Genomic DNA, 22,667 nt, shown 5'->3' with positions numbered 1-22,667 from the left:
TGTTGCCATGGGGACAGAAATTATTTAATTTTTAATTATTAATTTTTTTCTTCCTTAAAGAACATCTTTAATTGACAAATTCACCTCCAAAGGGGCTAGAGCCTCGATCTATGGCTTAACCCTTTACTGGGTAAGAATGTATCCTACAAATTTAAAAGCAATCGGTCGGCTGGTTCTCGGGTGATGCGAGAACATTTCGGTTCTTTTTTTTTCCTTGATGAATTTCACTAGAGAAACTCGAAGCTTGGGCGTAGGAATATTAAATGTAATTTTTTTAGCGTATGAAAAAAACCTGACCGGGATTCAAACCCGGGATCTCCGGATGAAAGACCGAGACGCTACTATTCGCACCACGGAAACCAGTATATATATATATGTATAAGATATGTTTTAATATTTCTTTAAACAAATGTCAGCGATTCATTAAAAAATTTTAAATTATGCATATAAATTATTATTGAATGCTAAGTCATTGGAATGGGCGATTATAAATCATCTTGTACGGTAATATTCGGGAATGTTTGATAACATTTGATTACTACAAACCCTTTCTCTATTTCTTTTAGTTGTGATGTAGTTTTTGGACGGGTGAAACAGCGTGCATTTTCAATTAAAGTATTCTACACAGTGGTGACAGTTTTATGGCTGCCTAACGGTAGTTTTGATACCACTTATAAAAAAAACCCGATGGTATGATGTGGTGTATCAGCTCAAGTCATTAAAATCAAGGCAGAGAATTTTTAAGAAACTGATTGAGCGATGAAATAAGAAGCCATCTGGTAAACAAATGAATAAACGTACTTCTGCAAATATAGACGCCTAGGAGCTGCAAGGAATACTTACGAAATTCGACGTGATTCGGCTTCATTTGGCTTGTCAAACACCATTATTCGAAAGACTTTCATAAGGAAACATTCATGAACTATTGTTATATTAACATAAAATTCAAGTACGTTGGAATTAAATGAGAAATCTCATCGAATTAATCCAGACTCTTGGCCGCGAACTTTTGAATTAAATAATTAAAAAATTATTGAAAATTGCTAGTGAGTAATGAAACAGTATTAGACAACAATCCATCTGTAATGAAATGCCTCAACAATCATTCCACAGTTCTAAGCAACCGTACTAATGTGAGATGTGTACAATTGGACTACATTTCTTTTAGAACAATGTTTGGAATGCTTTTATCATCACGTAAGAGGGATTTGTCCAAGAAATTAAAAAAAAATATCCCTTCAAATGCCCAAAAAATATGAAATCAATCCAGAAAAAATATTTCAACAGCATGGGGCAACCAATTACACAACTAAGCCATCAATGAATGTAGTTAAACGATTGCTTCCAGATACGGCGATATTTCTTGGCCCGCTAAATCTCACCAGAGCAAGCAACATTTTATGGGTTATTTGAACAATAAGGTATTTAAAGATTTCTTTACATTATGTAGAAGAATTCGACAAAGATCGTCTCAAAGATAAATAAGTTGTTACATCGTGTGGTGGAAAGCATAAAAAGTCGAATTAAAAAAATCTATGAATCGAAATGGAACCTTCACAATGTGGTGTTCAGAATTTAATAGAATGATTTGAGATGCAGTTAACAGTTATCAAATGAATGAATAATTGGTAGTAAATCTACCTCCACCTTCGGGTATGCCAAAAGGAATTTTTTTGTATATTTTCCTAATATGTACGTTGCAATTTGTTCAACTAATGAACAATAAGCGACCCTTCCAATGACTCAGTGAGATGAGGATGGTATGTATAACTTGTAAATGACGGTTAGTCTTGTACAGACATAGGCTGATCATTCCTGAGGGGTGTGATTAATTGACCCATCAAAGTACACCGGTATCCAGTGTTGAGTATTCAAACCATATAAAAGCGACTTACTTTTACTAGGATTTAGACCTCAAAACCTTCGACTTCGAAAATCAGCTGTTAAACAACTGATTTACGACATGTTACCCACCGGGCTGGTCTAGTGTAAATAAACCCATTGTTCATAATTGTTAATTGAATATAATTTTGTATTTATTTTCACAATAAAATACAAAATTTAAAGAAAGCTACGGTACAAAAACATACATAGATGGAAGGAACTATTAACATAAAATAATAAAAAATAAAAACCATTATTATGTATAATAAAAAATATATATATATTTTTTTTTCATTGATAACAAAATGTTAATTTTGATGTACATTTTTTGTTTTCCAAGGAAATTATTTCTCTGAAAAAACCTTAGCTATGCAGAAGGAAGGAATTTATTAATGAAATAAATGTTCTTAAAATTTATTCACTTTAATATTTTCTTGATTATTTCTAATTATATATAAATATATATACCTTTGTATATTATTATCATTTCGTCTCGGAGATGTTCCATATTCGGAACTCCAGTACACAAGGGGCCATTGAAGCATACGTCATTCAGCGCTGTGGTATATTAACACAGTCCGTACAATCCTGCACGTCTCCAGAATTACTGAGCTTTGGGCTTTTGGAATTATGAGTTTAGGAGCCAGGCCAACCTTTTCCGCGCAGTTCTTCAAATTTTTATTAATTAATCCTTTTTCATTTTCCTGTTTAGCATCCGGTAACTACATTTCTGTAGTTACGGAGTTACTACTCCGGTAACTCTATATCTGAATAATTTAGATAATTCTTCAGAGGATGAATGAGGATGATATGTATGAGTGTAAATGAAGTGTAGTCTTGTACGTTCTCAGTTCGACCATTCCTGAGATGTGTGGTTAATTGAAACCCAACCATCAAAGAACACCGGTATTCACGATCTAGTATTCAAATCCATGTAAAAATATCTGGCTTTACTAGGACTTAAACGCTGTAACTCTCGACTTCTAAATCAGCTGATTTGGGAAGACGCGTTAACCACTAGACCAACCCGGTGGATTTTATTAATTAATCCAGTTACTGTTATCACAACGGGAATGAATGTTATTGAGTTCAGTCTGTAAATTTCCTTATACTCTATTGCCAGAGGGTTATACGTGGTTATTTTATCAGCTTCAGCCTTATTAATATTGTGATCAGATGGGTGAGTGACATCAATGAGAAGAGCAGTCTTTTCTCTAATGTGGAGAACCATGTCTGGCCTATTCGCAGCAATAAATTTATCAGTATGTACGGGAAGATCACAGTACAGTCTATAGCGCTCATTCTCCAACACAAATCTGGCCTTATATTCATAATACGGACACTGCTCGCTGACATCTACGTGTCCTACCTATTATTATTATAAAACCCTATAATTTAAGATTTTAAAACGAACTTTTATGCCCTTTTTTTTACGAACTCCCCTATTTTTATTTTCTTAACTTTATTATTCATTCAATGTCATTAAGAAAATCATTTGATTGTTTCGTGGAGCATAAATAGACGCAAAAAACTTATTCCACTGAACACCTTCCTTCGAAGTAGTAAAATAAAATATAAAAATTATTTAGAAACCATTAAAATGATCAAGTTATTTTAAAAGAAAATTGAATATTATTGAAAAACAAAATTAGTATGTACATTTATGGGTTCACGCCCCACCAATCCGTTAATGTGTTATTTATTCAACGATTTTTCAAAGTTTTTTTATTTTATGTTTTAACTTCTATTTTTATACTTTTATTATAAACAACAATATTCAATTCTACTTAATTTCTTTCAATGATACACAGTTTTTAAATTAAAATTCAATTAAATCATAATTAAAAGTTTTTAAAGTTAAAATAAATTTTATTTTTGATTAATGTTTACTTCAAATTGTATTTTTCTAATGATTCAATGAGTAATTTAAACAAAATTTTTTTTTCTTTTTTAAATAAATAATAAAGTTTAGTTTTGATTTGAGTTTACGTGAAGTTATTTTTATTAAAACAATTGGTAGAAATGTAGTTAAAAAATAAGTCTTTTAATTATAAATTTTATTGAAAAGTAACAAAAATAATAAAGTTAAAATAATGTACGATTAATTTAATAAAACTTTTACGAGCTCTTTTAACCTCTTGGGAAAGTTGTCAAGAAGTAATTGAGTGGGAGTTCATCCAGTGAATTTTTAACGTGGTATATTTTTTCCTTAGTTGTGTTAAATTATTAATACTTTTTTTTTAATGTAATAAATAATATTTTAGGAGTTAATTCAGAGTCGGTTTAATGATTTGTTTTTTCCTCTTTATTTTCATGACGAATGATTAATTTCGCATTATAAACGAATAAATTATTGATGGCGTATAATGTTATTAAAATTCATCTGTTTGTAATTTAAATAATTATTAGCATGTAAAGTTGTAGGAATGTTGTTGATGTTAATGTTTGCCTGTTATATTGTGTTTATAATACTTTTATTACAAAACTGTTATGCTAATAGTATACTGCCATAAATTCAGGGGTAGCCATTTCTTTCCAGTTTAGCTGTTATACACCTCTACACTCTTTCATTGTTAAAATGACAAATTAATTTTTTTTTTTTAATTCAGTAAAACATCAAAGATATTATGTTTTTGCTCTATTAACAAAAATAAATAAACCTTATTTTTTATCTGTAATTTTTTGTATTTAACTTATTATATATTATGCTTTTCCAAAAAAAAAAAAAAATGTTACAAGTTGCTCATCATTTTTTAAAATGATTTAAAAGCGTCATACTGACTTTAGTAATAAGAACGTGCATAAATAGAGCGTGCAGTGATTTTGTGATTTTTTTTCTTTTATTAATCACGTTAGAATTTTCTTCTATCTGTTTCTAATAATGAATTACGTCAGCTAAATTTCAGTGGTAAACTCAATCTAATATTGAGAATTCATTTACAGTTTAAAATTAACGCTTTGAATTACTTATATAGACGTGCTTTAACTGTATCAAAAATATATTAAGTTATTTTAAGTTATATTAAGTTATAGTTTAAATATTCACGTTATTACTTACGGTACCAAGATTTGTTGAATAAAAATATAGAAAAATTATTTAGTAATTTTTCAGTTTTATTTTTTACTTTCTCGTCTAGCGCTATAGCGGAGCTATAGCTTTAGAAGGGAAAGTATTGTAATCGGTCCAATTTGGGCATATGCGGTTTTCACCGGATCTTGACGTTACGTTAATCGTGTTGACCTAATTCGTGTCAGTCACTTGACACAAATAACCGTTATAACCCGACACTGTTATTCCCAAGTATTGTATAAACATTCGCAAAATTATACGAAAAAAAAATTGTAATAAGGATTACTAAGGAAAGTGAGGAATGAAGTAGTTTCCCATTCCTTTCTTCATCAAACCGAATTTATTATTACATCTTAAAAACTTACTATTACCAAGTCAAAATTAGTCATGGGAAGATGTGCGGGTGGTACATAAGGATTGAAACGCGTGGATTTTAAATTTAATTAATATTATTTGACTAATTTTGATTTGTTAAGATATAATGCATTTTAGTAAAATGCAGATGATATTTAAATTTAAAAATGACGCTTTTTATTCCTTCACCGTAGGAACTAACTAAATATCTAAAGTAAAGACCGTTTCTTTATAAAAAAAATTATTCTGAAAACTTCATAAATATTTTTTATTTCTCTTAAAATATATACTTTATATTACTTTTCTATATAATCACCACATGAATTAAAACATTTATCGTAGCGATACACCAGCTTCAATATACCCTCAACGTATTCTTCTGCCACCTGTCCATTTAGCCGCTGATTAACAGAATCGTAAGTTCATTGTCATCCGCGAATTGCTTACCACTCAAAAATTCATTAAACTTCCTAAACAAATGGTAATCAGAAGGAGCTAAGTCCGGACTATGGGGTGGCTGATCGAACATTTCTGTTATTTCTAAACTTTTCACACCATTTTCGGACGTTTCTTTCATTCATTACATTGTCACCGTACACAGCAACTAACTTCCTACGGATTAACGTTTTGATAGTTTTAAAAAACGTATTTCAGAATCGGCGGCAACACCGATTTTCCTATCCATTTTATAACGTAATAACTTACACGTAATAACTTACACGTAATCAAAGATATTACAACGCTACAACTTACAGACAACAATCCAGTGTGTAGATTACTAGCATGGTCGTGAATGACATAGGTTCGCCAACCTTAAGGAGAAAATTTCCCAGCGGTCTTTGCTTTAGAGATATCCCCCTTGTATGTGTTTGTATATATAACGCAGGTATAAAATTTCCATTATAATTCCTTTGCAGTAATTTTTTTTGTGTTAAGCCCACTAACTTTAAATGGCCCACTAACTTTAACTAACTTGAAATTGGTTTTTGTTTTTAATATGGAAATTATCCTTTACTGAATAGGAAGAAAGTCAATAAATTATTTTTAATTAGCTCTTATTCTTGTTTAAATAATAGAAGAATCAATTTAAGAAGCTTTGACCTATATCATATTTTAAGTTATACAGCTCCTTAATGCAGGCTAATAATTTAGAAATAAACTTGTTGAAAGCTTTAATTGGTTTATAAAACAAATTTAAAAAATAATTTTTTATTGTGCTTCTTTAAATAAGAAAATTAGATAGAAATAAAAATAAATTTTTGTTTTATTATTAAAGAAGGAGGTAAGTGTTAAGTTCAAAGCAAACACCGGCTAAGTTTAGCGACATTATAATCAATTTTCCAAAATTGTAAAATTTCACTGAAGTTATCTACGTTAAATTAGATTTCTATTAGCTGTTGCTTCTCTCATTCTGGTTACATCATATTATTCCCTGCGTTTACATTATAGCTACTAAAATGTACAAAATTATTTCGACGTTAATATATTAAAACCATATTTTTAGTTGTAATTTGTTTAACCCATGATAAATTTTATTAATATTAAGAAATCTGATTTTTTTAATATTAAAAAACTAAGTAATAAATAGCGTACATTTAAGTGTTATTATTATTTTGATATTGTAATACTATGTTTTTTCAAGTTATACTTTGAATAGTTATACTTGATAGTTTCTATTATAAATTGAGATTGATTATATCTTACAAGCGTGTTTTAATAAAAAAAGTAGTCGTTACGTTTTAAAAAAAATTCCATTTATTCTATTTTACATTTAATTTTTGATTTTTTAAAAATAAAAAAGTTAATAATTTTTTATTTACATAGAAATCTTTAAACTTATTTGAGTTTACAATTAAATAGGCAATATGAAATATATATATATATATATATATATTTTAATAATTTGTCACTTAATTTTTTTATTTTTTTTTATTTTGAGGAATAATTTTGTTTATAGATTATCGGTTTTGTACACAATTGATACCTTTATATCCTAAGCACTTTTTTGCTTATTGTAAGATTTACTGAGAAAAAGATTTCAGTCTCTTCAATTTTCTTTTTAAATTGTATTAGATGTGTTCTCAAACTAACTCTGAAGTAGATTCTTTATGTAATTTATTGTAAAGCTTTTATTGAATTGAGCTTTTATCTGATACTACCATTCCGCCTCTATCTGTGTTTTATTACATTGTTTTATTTCCAAAGGAAGCAGACTTTTTATTGTATGAAATTAACTTTTAATTTAAGACTTTATTTTTAACTTCTTCGCAAAATTAAATTTTATATATCTCATATGTCAAATGTTAATGAATTAAAAGTAAATTATTAATAATTCTGAAAAGATTTATATTTAAAGTATGCGAAGAAAAATTTAAAAAAAAATGCTCAAAACTTTTCATCCTATCATGTGTAAGTAAGTTGCAGATTTCTTAAAAAAAGTATTGATTAATATTAGTCACATAAATTTATATCTTATGATTATAAATGTATTTTAGGAAACACTGCTTACCTGACTAACACAATAACATTACGTTTACTTAGGAGATATCCTCTCTAAAATATAGCCCCCGGTTGGATTTGTAGGCAGTCCTTCAACCGGATTACGAAAAAAATACTTTGTACCTATAGGTTTAAACGGTTGTATTAGCCTCAACATAGATCTAGCAGAGTTACAGTTAACTCACAGAATCCAAAATCCAAGGGATCAAGAATAAGACTATTTGGAAAGAATGATCCCTCAGAAATCCAGAAGTAAAACAATTCCACTCAGAAAAAAACAAAAGATTCTACCAGACAAACTTCTGTTACACGCAAAATCCCTCGGGAAATCGGGATTTTTTATTTAGTTTGAAGCAGCATATTACTGTCGATTGATTTCATATAGACCAGCTCATATATATGTTGCTGCATAGATTGCTTTACTTTAAATGTTCATTTGAGGACATCCCAACCCCTTAGGGGAAGTCACCCGCCTTGTGACGGTTCCGGTCGCTACACCACCCCTCGCTGTTCTTAGCCCTGATGGGCTTTAACGGGAGTCATCTTTCGCCCTCTGACTTTTTACATCTCATAGTAATAAGCCAGGTCTCGTTGGGATGCCACCGATATAAATTCCTCGGTAGACATTTACATCGGTGATTTTAAACTCAGCTTTTGCCTTCGCTGTAGGCCTCGTTCGGACATCTTGAATGTCCTACATCGTTGCTCTCTGAACTAGCTAACAGAGTTCGCGGAAGCACGAACCCCGCGCCTAGTTCTACTTTTTATTGAGCCAATTCTAGTAAATGTCTCGAAATTCGAGGCAATGTAATAACATATCACCAAAAAATGTTGCTCACAACAACGAAATTTAGTTCTAGTTCCCTTAGTGAACTCAACTTCAATTCATACCCCAGACTTAGCATTTCAGGACATCCCAACAACCCCTTACGGGAAGACACCCGCCTAGTGACTTTCCGGTCGCCACACCCCCCCGTACCGTTCAGCCAGATCCTCCGTGGAGGTTTTATTGCTGTAACTTTATTAATAATACTTAATTATTTGAAAAAATGTATTATAAAGATAAAAAAATTTTTTGACTTTATGAATTATATTTTAGCTGTTACTCTAATAGTAAAAAAAAAAAAACAGTGAATTTCTTCATGTTTTTTCTGAATAAGAAAGAAAACTAAATAATTTCGATTTCAGTAATTATATTTCATTTTTTTTTTTTTAAGAAAAATGCATTGCAAATTGTTCTGTTAATTTCCTTTATATAGTAAAGAACATGTCGTCTAGATTCATGATCTTTGATGTGAGGTCTCATTTTTGAAAATATTGAATGATGATTGGTGTTAAATATCAACCGATCATGAATTGACCATGTAATAACCAATCAATAAATTTAATTTTTAAATCGTTAAATAAAATAAATATTTTTATAATCCCATTCTAAGGTTTAAACTACTAATTTTTTTTGCCATTAAATTATTTTTATATTCAATCAGTCCTAATTAACCGGAAAATATGATTACAATAAACAAATGACATGCAAATGAGAAATCTTTATTGAAACATCTCAATGCACACATATGCATATGTATACATATCATTTACAATACTCTCAAGTATATAATAATGATAAACTATTAAATACATGATGAGTCCAAAGAACATTGATCAAGATTATAACATGAAAAGAAAAGACCAACAAGTATATCTCGCAGTTTCACAAAGAATCACCAAAAACATATCAAAAGAAGAAATATCAGAAATAAATGAAAAGATAAATAAATAAAGGCTGAAAACAAAACTTAAAACGGTGAAACAAAACGAGATAGTTTGACGAATTATAATGTTCCAATTTAGAGGATTTATCCAAATCTCGAAGAACCTTGTAAATCCAATATATGCAGCCGCTTTAAGCGCTGAACATCCTCACAGTTATCCAAAAGGTTAATTGCGAGCCAGCTCACATGACTGTTCAGTCTCAGTTTTTATTGGGTACTGAATCGTTGGAACTCCTTGAACGCTCGGTACTTCCAGATAACCCATATATCTCAGTATTTCTTGTAAACCACGGCGCCTCTGTTACAGAAATAACTTCTGAAATTACTGTACGATGTTGATATTACTGTTGCTTTTAGTACACCACAGATGGATTCCGTAGACTCAAATAGGTTTCAGGATTTTGTATACAGCAACTTAGTACATCTCCCTGAACTTAACTTTAAGATGTTTCCAGAAAAGGAAAGATTATAAATAAATTATTTAATGTTGATGAATTATTTTTAATTAAAAAAATCATGTTCTTTTCAGTCCGGGGTTCTTCAAGGTACAGTCCTTGGTTCGAATTTGAATATAACCTTTTCTGCAGACTTTCTCAGCCCAGACTATGCCACAATTGCATCCTTTCCAGATGACACAGAATCTTAGCGGTTAACAGCGACGCGGCCCTGGCTTCCATAAAGCTACAGTCTGCTTTGGACCTCATCGACAAATGGTTGAATCCAGCTAAGTTGATTCATTTGACAATCACATGAGGAGAGGGAATTGCCCTCGAGTAGATCTAGGCTAAATCCTTTTTTCTGATGTGAGCACAATTAGGTACCTAGGTATGCACCTTGATCGTTGTTTAACCTGGAGGGATCACGTAAAAGAAAAATCAAATATGACGTTTATGAGGTTGAGTAGGGATTCTGATTTCTTCTTGAGTAAGTATTCTTAAAACCAATCTGGACTTACAGTATACAACTGTGGGGAACGATTTGTTTTAGTAACATTAAGGTGATCGAATGATTTCAAAAATCCTGAGCGTTGTAACAAAGGCACCGTGGTTCGTAACGAATGTCTAGATTCACGGCTGTCTACATATCTTCTATATACAGGAAGAAATTTGGAGATTAATCAGAATATACATATCACAGCTTAATACATATGATAATAATTTAGCTGTAAATCTACTGGATAATAGTAGAGACGTTAAAGATTCATATGATAGCCCTCAGTAATTCGTGTGACAAGTCTCAGGACATGAATTGTCCTTGATAACACAAATCATATGTCATATGCTGCCTCGGTGTTGTATACTAAATTATTTTTTTAGAAATTTGCTATAGTGTACAGTGCTGTATTCAATATAGTGTAAGTGCTGTATTAGCGTTGTTATTGCTCTGTGTATTTGTCGTCGTTGTTGCTGTTCTAGATTCTAAGAACATTGTTACCTATTGACGCTGCTACTTTTTGGCATTCTTGGTTGTCAAGACTTGGTACTGCATTATTATATTTATTTTATTCATTCATTTATTATTGTTTTATTACCTTTATATCTTCTTAACTTTTACTATATTATTCTTATTTTGTCGTTTTATTGTTATTTTTATTTTTACAAACTGCCACCAACTGTTGTTCTATTATTGTAATTTCATGAAGTACTGTTTTAAAGATTTGATATGTATTATGTATTTGTATCCAACGAGGGTCGTCATTGGTTGATCTTCATTCTTATCATTATTTTTCATTCGATTTACTTATGGTTTCGAAATGTATTTTAGGAAACCGATTGTAAATATAGCCGATTAGCAAAAAAAAAAAAAGAGAGAAAAGTGCTTACGTTAAATATCACGACTATAAAATTGTGATGATTTTAATTTCATCAAATGACTAATAAATTTTCACAGTATCTACTTTATTAAATATTTTCATTAATTATAGTTTTTTATTAATTTTTATTATTTAATTATTTATTGTCATAAACTTAGTAATATTTAATACTCGAAAACAGAAATTTTATGTCGTAATAAAAATAATAAATTTTTACTTTTATTTTTTAATGATTTCTTGTTTGTTATTTGCTTGTTTTTTCTTTTTCTTTTTTTTACAGTAGGTTTTGTTTTAAATTAATTAAATTTATACAGCATGTTAGTCGTGATGATGGTGTTTTTTATTTCATTCTTTTTATTTAATTTTAACGTAATTAAAAATAACTTTGCAAACGAAATTATTTTTAAAAAAAGACAAAGAAACTTGTTTGAAATGTAACTTTTCTCTTCTGGCAAACTTAAAATAATTGTATTAAAAATTGATGAGTATCGTTTTGTATACAAGTTTACATTTTCATTATAAACATTTTAATGTTAAATTGAATTTTTACTTTGTAATGCAATTACATTGAAGTGTTTTCTGATGTAAACTGTTAAGAAATTTTTGACAAAATTAATTTTTTTTTTTATATGGTAGTTTCTGAGAGATGTTTTTGTTACTTAAATAATTGAATTTTGATAGAAATTACGAATGTAATACTATTCGTATTTATTATTTTGAATTCATGAAATGTCTTGCTTTTAAATACTTCAAATCTTAACAATAATGTAATGATTGATTTTGTTATTAAATTTAATTTGTTTACATAAAAAATTAATTTAAATGTCAGAAAAAGATTTTTGAAAGTATGTGTTTGGAACGTCGCTTTATATGGAAGTGAAACTTGGACGATCGGAGTACCTGAAAAGAAAAGATTAGAAGCTTTTGAAATGTGGTGCTATAGGAGAATGTTAAAAATCAGATGGGTGGATAAAGTGACAAATGAAGAGTTGTTGCGGCAAATAGATGAAGAAAGAAGCATTTGGAAAAATGTAATTAAAAGAAGAGACACTTATAGCCCACATATTAAGGCATTCTGGAATAGTCGCTTTAATATTAGAGGGTCAGGTAGAAGGAAAAAATTGTGCAGGCAGGCAACGTTTTGAATTGTAATACAAATTGTTAGAGATGTAGGATGTACGGGGTATACCGAAATGAAACGACTAGCATTGGATAGGGAATCTTGGAGAGCTGCATCAAACCAGTCAAATGACTGAAGACAAAAAAAAAGAAATTTACTTGGAATTTCATCAATAGTTATTACCTTCTGGTAAAATCATGATGAATTTCGATTTTTTTGATGTATTATTTCACCTCATATGCTTGAAAGCTTGCGTCTGGGAATATAGAAATGAGAATTTTGTAGCATATGAAAAATGTCAATGACCTGGATACGAACCCGGGATCTCGATGAAAGGCCGAGACGCTACCACTCCGTCACGGAGATCGGATGAATTTTTACTGTTCATTATGTTTTTGTCATTAAAAAAATATTCTAGTTAACAAAATAAAAGCTTAATACGGGTTCTTTTAAAGATAAGATAAATTTTAATTATTTTTCTTATTTATTGAATTAAATTATATAGTTAATCCCACAGCCATACGACACATATAAATTAGATTAAAAAATATTACACAGTACTTAGCATTATTGTATTTATACAGAGTGATATGAATAAAAACGGCTTCATATTTCAAAACTGAGGGATGCTAGGAGGTAGAATCAAGAACGGTTCTACATAGTTATAAAATTACTGCTTTGTTGTATGTTTGAATTTTTTGTTTGCTTTTATTAATGTTTGAGTCATTTCTTCCAACATTAAGTCTTTTAGTTTGTTAATTAATGTAATTTTGAAAGTAATACGAAATAAAATAGTTACTACGCGGGGTTTTATCTCGTTTTATTACTATTGTAATTTTTTTTTCAAATTTGGTTGTTTATAACTCGACAACGAAGATATTTATCGAGAAACGGTTTCGCCATCGTTTTTTTTTTCATAAGGTTTTACTATAAGATCATATATTATATGTCCAATTTCCTATTCAATTAAAAAAGAGTGGTTCAGTATGGTGATCCAAGATAATAGATAAAAATTTCTAACACCTTAAAGTGTGAGAAATTCCGGACTTATACCCCTTGATCCGCACTTGTATAAATCAGTTTGAAACATTAAGCCTTTTTTATAATTTAATTATTACCTGTATAACAAACAAATATCAAAATTTGTTTAATTTTTACTTTCCCGGCAAATATAGCTAGAATAGTTATATAATAAGGGAAAGTATGGTGATCATGTGAAAAATGGGTTATCTGGGTGTTTTAGCAAATATGTACGTAGGTTCTAACTAGTTCATCTAGACAAAAAAATTCATACCTAGGTACAGTATATATGTATGTGCTTACGTACGCTACTTTTGGCCTCAAAAGTAGCGTACTATTAATCTCTCAGGATTAATAGAACCGATTTTCTTCAAATTTGGCTCAAATATTACAATACCCGGGCCATATCATAGTAACTTCTTTAAAAATTTCTTTCAAGGGGTGGGAAATACAGCGAAAAAATTTATTTCGATTTTCTTCAGGAGTATTTCACAAAAAAAAGAAAGAAAAAGTAAATTTGTTACCTAGAATGCATATTTCAATAATCAAAGAAAAATTTATTCAAAATATCAACTCCACATCTTATAATTGAAATATTTATTTTCTTCTATTTCCCTTCAGTTTTGTTATTAATTTTTTTTATTTTATACATCATACGAGATGTGGCTGTTAAATAACGAGACTAATGCTGCTACAGAAGAACTGCGCATGCGCCAAATTCATACTACCGACAGCTGTATAGCGTGAAGCCTTCTCTTTTGATTGTTTCCACTTCAATTTCTATAAACGTATTAGTCTGGCCGTGGCCTTCGTTTTTTTGTTTTGCCGTAAAAATGATAGGTGTTTTATTAGAGCAAAGAATTGTCGTGAAATTTCATATGAAATTTGGTAAAACCGCTACTGAAACTTATCTTTTATTAAAAAAAATTATATGGCAATGAATGTTTATCACGTGCATTGGAAAGCCCCAACTTCACCGAGAGCTAAAAAAGCTCGAATTAACAAATCAAAATTCAAAGCGATGATGATTGTTTTTTCGATAAATGGGAATGTGTACCTTCACTGGGTTCCTGAAGGTCACACTATTAATGAACACTACTACCTTGAGGTCCTTGCTCGACTCCGTGAAAAAAAAAAACGACCCGAATTGTTGAAGAACAAGTCGTCATGGGTTCTTCATCTGGACAACGCACCGGCTCACACTGCATTGTCTGTCAAGACGTTTCTTGCCAAGTATAACATCTCAGTATTAGACCATCCGCCTCATTGGCCTGACCTAGCACCATGTGACTTATCTCTTCCTCAAGGTCAAATCTGTATTAAAAGGAACAAGATTTCAGACCGTTGAAGCTGTGAAAGGAAAAGCGGCACGCGTCATGAAAAGAGCTCACAGAAGATGATTTCCAGCACTGTTTGGAACAATGGAAAATTCACATGGAGCGTTGTAGAGATAGAGGAGGGATGTATATTGAAGGGGATAATAACTAAATATGTATAAATTTAAAATAAAAGATTTTACAGCATTAGTCTCGTTATTTAATAACCACACCTCGTATATGGGATTATCAAAAAATATTTAAAATTTCCTAAAATTATAAACACTTGATTTTAAACACAAATGTTTTTTGAAAACTTTTACGTTCTTGTTTTACCCTTTATTGGAGAAGGGGTTAGATTTAGAGACAAATCTACTCAAGCAAATTTTTTAAACTAACCTATGTATGAATATTTGTAGAAATTTAAAAAAAAATTATTCAGAGTTAGTTCAGAAATCTAATTCTAATTTCTTATTTTTTTTAATAATTATGAATAAAGAAATCAATTTTTTTTAAGAATTCATTTTTGAAATTTTCTTCAAATCTGTTGCGATCATCTATAAGTAAAATATAAACGAATAAATATTTCGTGCTACTAAACATGCATTATTATTTTCCTTATAGGAAGGTCGGTAATTTATTATATCATATAATAAATTTTTGTTATCCTTGTAAATTTTTCAGCAAAACGAAATCTTGGTAAAAATCTTTAAGGTATATCTAATGTTATTTCTTATCACTAATTTCAATGAAATTTCACTAAATATATAGTTAGTGAATTTTTATATATATATATATATATATATATATATATATATATTCTCATTTACAAGTTCCGTACAAGAACTTCTTGACAGCTAATTTGACAGATACTTAGTGGTAAATTTCTACTTCCCAATGTTTATAATTGTTAGTGACGTATAGTTGATGACGGATGATTGTTTTAAGTGGGAGTATCGTAGTTGCTGTGGTTCTAAAACTTTGAAATTAACTGAAAGTGTGAGAATCGATTTTATGGTTTGTAACTTTTGTAATTAAACTTATACATTGTAAATTAAAATTAAATATTTATATGATTTAATAATTCGGGTCAGATTTTAACACAGTTAAATATTTATTTTTTAAAATTAATTTTTGGTTCTTATACAGTTGAAAAAGGTATTGCTTTTAATTAAAAAGTGACCCTTTTCTCTGTCCCATAGTTTTCTTTGTTTTAATGTCCTGTAAAAAAAAATAAGTAAATAAAATAAAAACAGGTTATATTTTGATTAATTCGTTTGTATTTTCTGCGATTTGTATTTTGTTTTATATTCTAAAAACGATTTACCCAAAATCATACAATTCTTTGAAAGTTTCATCGCACCTATAAAAAAGGAATTTTATTGGCTGGGATGGTCCATTCAGAAAAAAGAAAATTCTGAGAAAGATTTTAAAACCTAAGAAATAAGAATAGGGATACAGAAAAACAAGAAATACATTTATTTGAAAAACAAGAAACTATCGAACACGATTAGAAAAAAGAGTAACCTATTATGGGCAATACCGTTCAGCTGCTTCAGGACAGATAAATCAAGAATTTATACGGATTTGAATACTAGATTATGGATAGCTCTGTTCTTTTAGTGGTTGGGTTTCAATTAACCACACATCTCGGAAATGGTCGAGCTGTGACTGTAGAAGACTACACTTCATTTACACTCATACATATCATCCTCATTCATCCTCTGGAGTAATACCTGACGGTGATTCCGGAAGCTAAACAGAAAAAGAAAAAGACATATTAAATAAATATTTGAACTTCTCAAATCTAATCTCAAAACAGTTGACCCAGAACCCAAAACAGAGTATATGAGACATAGCTGCTTAAAAAATAAATTGGGAAGGTGTGCACTAAAAAGGAGGAAATTATGGAATGAAAAACGTTTAAAGGAAATATTAAGAAATTTAACGGTTTACACCGGACTAGAAATGAAAATCATCAAGAATCCTGCTCAAAAAAAAAGAAAGAAAGAAAAAGGACAAAATTTTATGAAAAAAAAAGAATCTGCAGGAAGAAAAAGCATGAGATGAAGAAATTACAAAGTTATTTCAAGGAGTAAAAGGATATCAAAATCCTTTTTTCATATGATAAAAGAAAAACGAAATTTATATATATTCATGTGGGAAGTTTCAAATTCTTGTAGTACCTTTTATTGGTTTAATTTATCAGTTTTGAATAAAACAGTTTTTTTTTTGTTCAAATATCCTAAAATATTGTTATTTGAGGATAATTTTTATTAATTATTTTAATTATAATTTGTATTAATTTAGGGAAAATTAAAAGTAGCGTAGAATTTTTCTAAATTTTGTTGGTTTATGTAGAGTGTGTCACGAAGTTCTCCCGGAAATTTCATACCCTATTCCAAACGCGAAAGTAATGGAAAAGGGTCATATAAACATATGTTCTAAAAATGTTGCGTTTGCGAGTTACGGATGGTTAAACATTTCGCTCGGATTTCAGCTACCTCGGTGAAATGAAGTCGTTGTGAAAATTTTAGGACGTTGATTAAGTAGCCGTGATTTGTTATGATTTTTGAACTGAAAAATCTAATAAAATAGGTTTCATAACGGTGTCTGCAGTAGATTTTGAGAAATATGGGGTGAAAGCCTATAAATTGGGATAAAAATCTTTGTTTTTTATATTTGACCTACAATAACTTTTTGAATTGAATAATAAACCTATAAAACTTGGAGAGAATTTAATTCTTAACAAAATGATTAAGTTCAATGAAACAAAGAAAGGTTAGAAAAATTCGATTCTATTTAGAAAGAATACGTTACTAAATTTTGTCAGAAAAGTACTAAGAAAACCAAATTTTTTTAGGTGTTGTGAAAAAAAAAAAAATTACTGTTAAAGATAAGTGTTAAAAAAATTAAAAATAAAAAAAAACTGAAAACTACACAATTGTAAAAATAATAAATAAATAAAAATTTCTGATTAAGAACGTTCGGGGAGCCCTCGATTATCACCGAGGACTTGTTGAAACCCGTCGATGATGAAATCAGAAAAGATCGTCGTTCAACGATTTCGGACCTGGCCTTCTTTTTCCTGATGTTTCAAAAGCTGTTATCGGTCGCGTTATTCACTACTATGTAGGCTTCAGAAAGGTTTCTGGACATTCGATGCCGCACGTTTTAACTGAATGTCACAAAAAAAATCCGAATGGGATTTGCTTTGGAAATTTAGATGTGCTGCACAGAAAAAGGTGGCGAGTTCCTTAATTCAATCGCTACCAGCGATGAAACTTGGATTTTGTATTACGCCAGAGAGAAAACGGCAGTCAACTGAATGGCATCATCCTCAATCACCAAAAAAACCAACAAAGGTCAAGCCACAGCCATTTGGACGCACAGTCTTTTGGGATCGGTTTGGCTTAATGTTGATTGATTTCCTGCCATGTGGAACGATTATAAATGCAGAAGGTTACTGCGAAACTCTACGTAAGTTACGGCGTGCCATTCAAAATCGGCGACGTGGACGGCTGATCGACGGCGCCGTCCTGCTGCACGATGATACACGTCAACATTTTGCTGGTCCGACACGTGATTTACTGAGAACACTTGGATGGGGAATTTGCGATCACCCACCATACAGTCTGGACTTAGGTCCTTCTGATTACCATTTGTTTGGGAAGTTGAAAGAATTTTTGAACGGTAAGCAATTCGCGGGTGACATTGAACTTAAAAATGCTGTTAATCAGTGGCTAAATGGACTGGCGGCAGGAAAATACGACGTATATTGAAGTTGGTATATCACTACGATAAATTTCTTAATTCGTTTGATAATTACATATTGAAGTAGTATAAGGTATATATTTTAAGAGAAATAAAAAATATTTACACAGTTTTCAGAATAAATTTTTTAACAATGAAACGGTCTTTACTTTAGATAACCTCTTTTAGAAACAATACGTTTCTACGTTTTGTAAGAAAAGTACTAACAAAAACCATATTTTTTTAGGTGGTGTGAAAAATTTGTAAAAAAACTTACTGTTAAAGATAGCTGTTAAAAAAATGTAAAAATTACACTGCTTTAAAAAGAGTAAATAAATAAAAATTACTTAGCTAATTTTTTTTTTTTTTAATGACGGAAACAATAAATCATTTGAAAAACTATTATTTCAAAGTTGGCTGTAAAATAATAACAGCTGATCAACAACGCGCAGTACGGGATTAGTATTTAAATCATTCTGTAAGGTACATTAAAGATATCGGGTACTGTGGTCGCTTACATTCTACGGTCTACTTGCACTCTAAGAACAATTACCGCAGCTGCTTGAAGATGTTCGTCTAGCGCTGAGTCGCAAAGTATACTTCCAGCTTGATGGCACGCCTCCGCACTTCTTTTGTTCAGTTTCCACTCACGTAAATCATCATTTACATGAGAAATGGTCATGATCCACATTCATGACCACTAAGACGAAGCATTTTAGGACATGTTTATATGAACTTTTTCCATTATTTTAACGAGTAGAATAGGTTATGAAAGTTCCGGGAGAACTTCCTGATACATTTTGTACGAGTATGTAAATGTTTTATTAAAATTTAACTCTGTTTTAGAGTAATATTTTAACTAATCATGCAGTTAAATGTTCAGAATAAAGTTAGCAAAATCGTATTATGTTTTTAAACTTTTCGAAGAAAAGTACAGCATTACTTTCAGTCACATGGTGTGAGTGGGGCGTGAAAAGAAATTGTCTTTACGTTTTGAGGAATGAGTAGTACGAAACTCCATTTAATTAAAGAAATCGGGTAATTCAGTGGTTCGAATACCTTCAAACTACTTGCTCAATTTTATTGAAATTTAGTTATGCTGTAGTAGTGCATCTGAAGTTGTGCATGTGAGAATTTGATTAGGATTGGTTTATTGGTTCTTACGCTCAATTTAACGTCGAAAAAGTTGAAGTTTTGTTGACTGTGTAACGCTGTATTTTTTCTATACATGACTCGAATAGTCGGTCTTCTTGTGCAGAACCGCATAAAAACCTTTTTATAAATGTATTATTGTTTGTTTTGCTAATCCAAGTAAAAAAAACTCCCTCATATAGTTTATTAATTACAAAGCTAATAGTATGCTGCAGGCATTTTTGATTAGAATCACAAACTAAATATGCGTGAAAGGAGAACAAAGGAGAAAATTCTGTTCAAAATATCGTTTGATTAAAAAAAAATTAAATCGAGCAAAAAAAACAGCTGTTATGTTAAGATCGATATTTTGTATATTAATACTTATATTTTCGTAGTAAACCAAAATTTCTATTGTTCAATATTTTTTTGTTTCCTTGTATACAAATTTTTCTGTATGTTAAATATATATTTTTTTCTTTTTTACTGTAAATAGATTGTGTGTTCATACCTTATCATTCCTTTATAATTTATAATTTTATGGTTTTTTTTGTGATAGGTAAAAATAAATTGTTTGTGGTAAATTTATATATTATTTTATTAAATTATTTCTCATGTTTTTTTTTTTAAAGAAAATTGTTAAAGTTTCTTTACGAGGCAAAATTGTTATATAAATTTAATAATGAGACTTGTATTACCCAAATTATTCACACGTTAAGTAGAACTCAATTTTTGCAGGTTGTATGTTATACTCTTTGTAACTGTAACTACGTAATGGTTAACTTAAGTAGTTAATGTATATTTTTTAGACTGCGTTGATTCAAACATTGAAAAACTTTCCGCCACGTCAGTTTATAATTAATGTATGTTTTTTTTTTATGATCGATTCTATTTACTTAAATATTTTCAACTTTTTGTAGAAATACCTTTATTTTGTTATGCTCATGGCTGATTATTGGTAATATTTAACGATTGTTTACTAAATACATTTATGTAATATTATATTTTAACACCATTCGTTTATCTGTGATATAATATTCATTTATGTTTTTTAATTTTAGTAACTTTTACTTATGTTTGAATGTTTATATAGAAGTGATTCTAGAGAAAGGAAAATAGTTTGATATCTGATTTTAGAGCTTGAAATAAGGAAAAAAGTTCATATTAATATATGTCCGAAAACACTTTGTTATCGAGTTACGGCTAGCGAAAAAGTTTTCCCAGATTTCAGTTTCCCCAGTAAAATGAGGTCGTACTGAAATTTTTAAGGTATTACATGAAGGTAAACTTGATGGTACTTATGTTTTTATCTGAAAAATCGAATAAAACAGGTCCAGAACTGTATATCATGACTGACAGTATCTTAACATGAACGCTGGGAAGTGTACCATTTTCATGAAGATTATTAAAACTCCTACAAAATACGTAACGGTTTGGAACTACTTGTCCAGGATATCAATATTCTATTCTTCCACCACACCTAGAGCACTTCTATCCCAAAAGCCGCACACAAATATCATATCTGCATAAGTGAAGGGAGACACGGCATTTTTCAAAACAAAGAATTCAAAACGAAATTTCATTTTTACTTCCTTGTACGAAGTAAAGGAATTATTGCGATCGCGAAATATTTCAGTTTTCAGATTTCAATGGAAATATCCATTTTTACCATCCGTGAATCCATTTTGACTAGTTTCGGCGTGACGTCTGTACGTACGTACGTATGTATCTCGCATAACTCAAAAACAATTAGCCGTAGAATGTTGAAAGTTTGGATTTAGGACTGTTTTAACATCTAGTTGTGCACCTCTTTTGAATGCAATCGGCTGGACCAAAAGTATCCATAAAAGACCTAAATCTCCAAAAATTTGAATTTTGGACATTTTCTTAATTGCAGAAATCAGCCCTCGTTAAGAACTTTTCAACAATACATCATAAGTAGTACTTATTTTCATTGATTCCAAATAAGCCAAGTTTCATTGGTATAGCCCAATAAAATTTTAATTAATGAAATATTTGGATCGTACAAGGGGAAGGCATATCGGTTCGAATCCGACTTCGTTTCCTTTTTTTTATTTTTTTGTTTTATAAACCTGTTTTTATTTTTTTCAAATTCGTATAATTTTGCTGTTAAGTTTGGTCTGTTTTGTTTTTAGTAATAAAAATTGTTTTGTGTTTCATAAAGTTTATTACATCAGATTTTTCGAATTAAATTCTCTACAAGTTTTGATAATAAAATTTACGCATTTATTAATCATTTATCATAAGTCAGTCATCATACCTGATGACTGACTGTATCTCAGCAGAGATGTATGGAGTCATACGGAGGCGTATGACCTCATTTCATCGTAGGAACTGAAATTCAGGATAAATTTTTCGCTAGCCGTAACTCGATAACAATGCATTTTCGGATGTATGTTTGTATGAAATTTAAAATGAATGAAATATTGTTCACATGCAACCATTGTCGTGTTAAGTAAATTTAAAGTTTTTCTTAACTTTAAGGTGGAAATCTTTTTTATCCCCTTCTTATCACAGGCGAAATCTACCTCCGCCTTCCGGCGTGCCGAAAGGGATTTTTTTTATTTTAATTGAATACTGTAATGGTTTTTTATCAATTCCTCATGTAGTTTTATTTTTTAATAACATTTTTTTTCTTTGAGCTAGATCAAATTGTAAGTTAGTGTATACATTTTATGTTTGCTATTTTGTGTTTGAATGGTTTTAATCCAATTGATTATTCTTTATTATTCTTTATTATTATTCTTGAAATCATTCGATCAAATGCATTTTCTCTTATATTTACCATAATAACTTTCTTCGGTCAAAAGTAGCTCGCCACGGTGATGTTATTGTGAATTAATATATATCGCTTACCATAAGATTTTTATGAAAATTATAAACTGACTAGAGGATTTAAGTAGGAGATTGACAAATT

At 30.0% G+C, this 22,667-nt stretch overlaps 1 protein-coding gene across 1 annotated transcript in view; it reads left to right on the top strand.

Moving 5' to 3' along the window:
* The window catches only part of LOC142328869 (carboxyl-terminal PDZ ligand of neuronal nitric oxide synthase protein), a 902,536-nt gene that overhangs the window by 550,746 nt on the left and 329,123 nt on the right, over positions 1-22,667 (top strand). The window lies entirely within an intron of this gene.

This window comes from Lycorma delicatula, chromosome 8 (assembly GCF_047948215.1).
Source record: "Lycorma delicatula isolate Av1 chromosome 8, ASM4794821v1, whole genome shotgun sequence".
Taxonomy (NCBI): Eukaryota; Metazoa; Arthropoda; class Insecta; order Hemiptera; family Fulgoridae; genus Lycorma; species Lycorma delicatula.
This window is presented reverse-complemented; position numbering and strand designations above follow the sequence as displayed.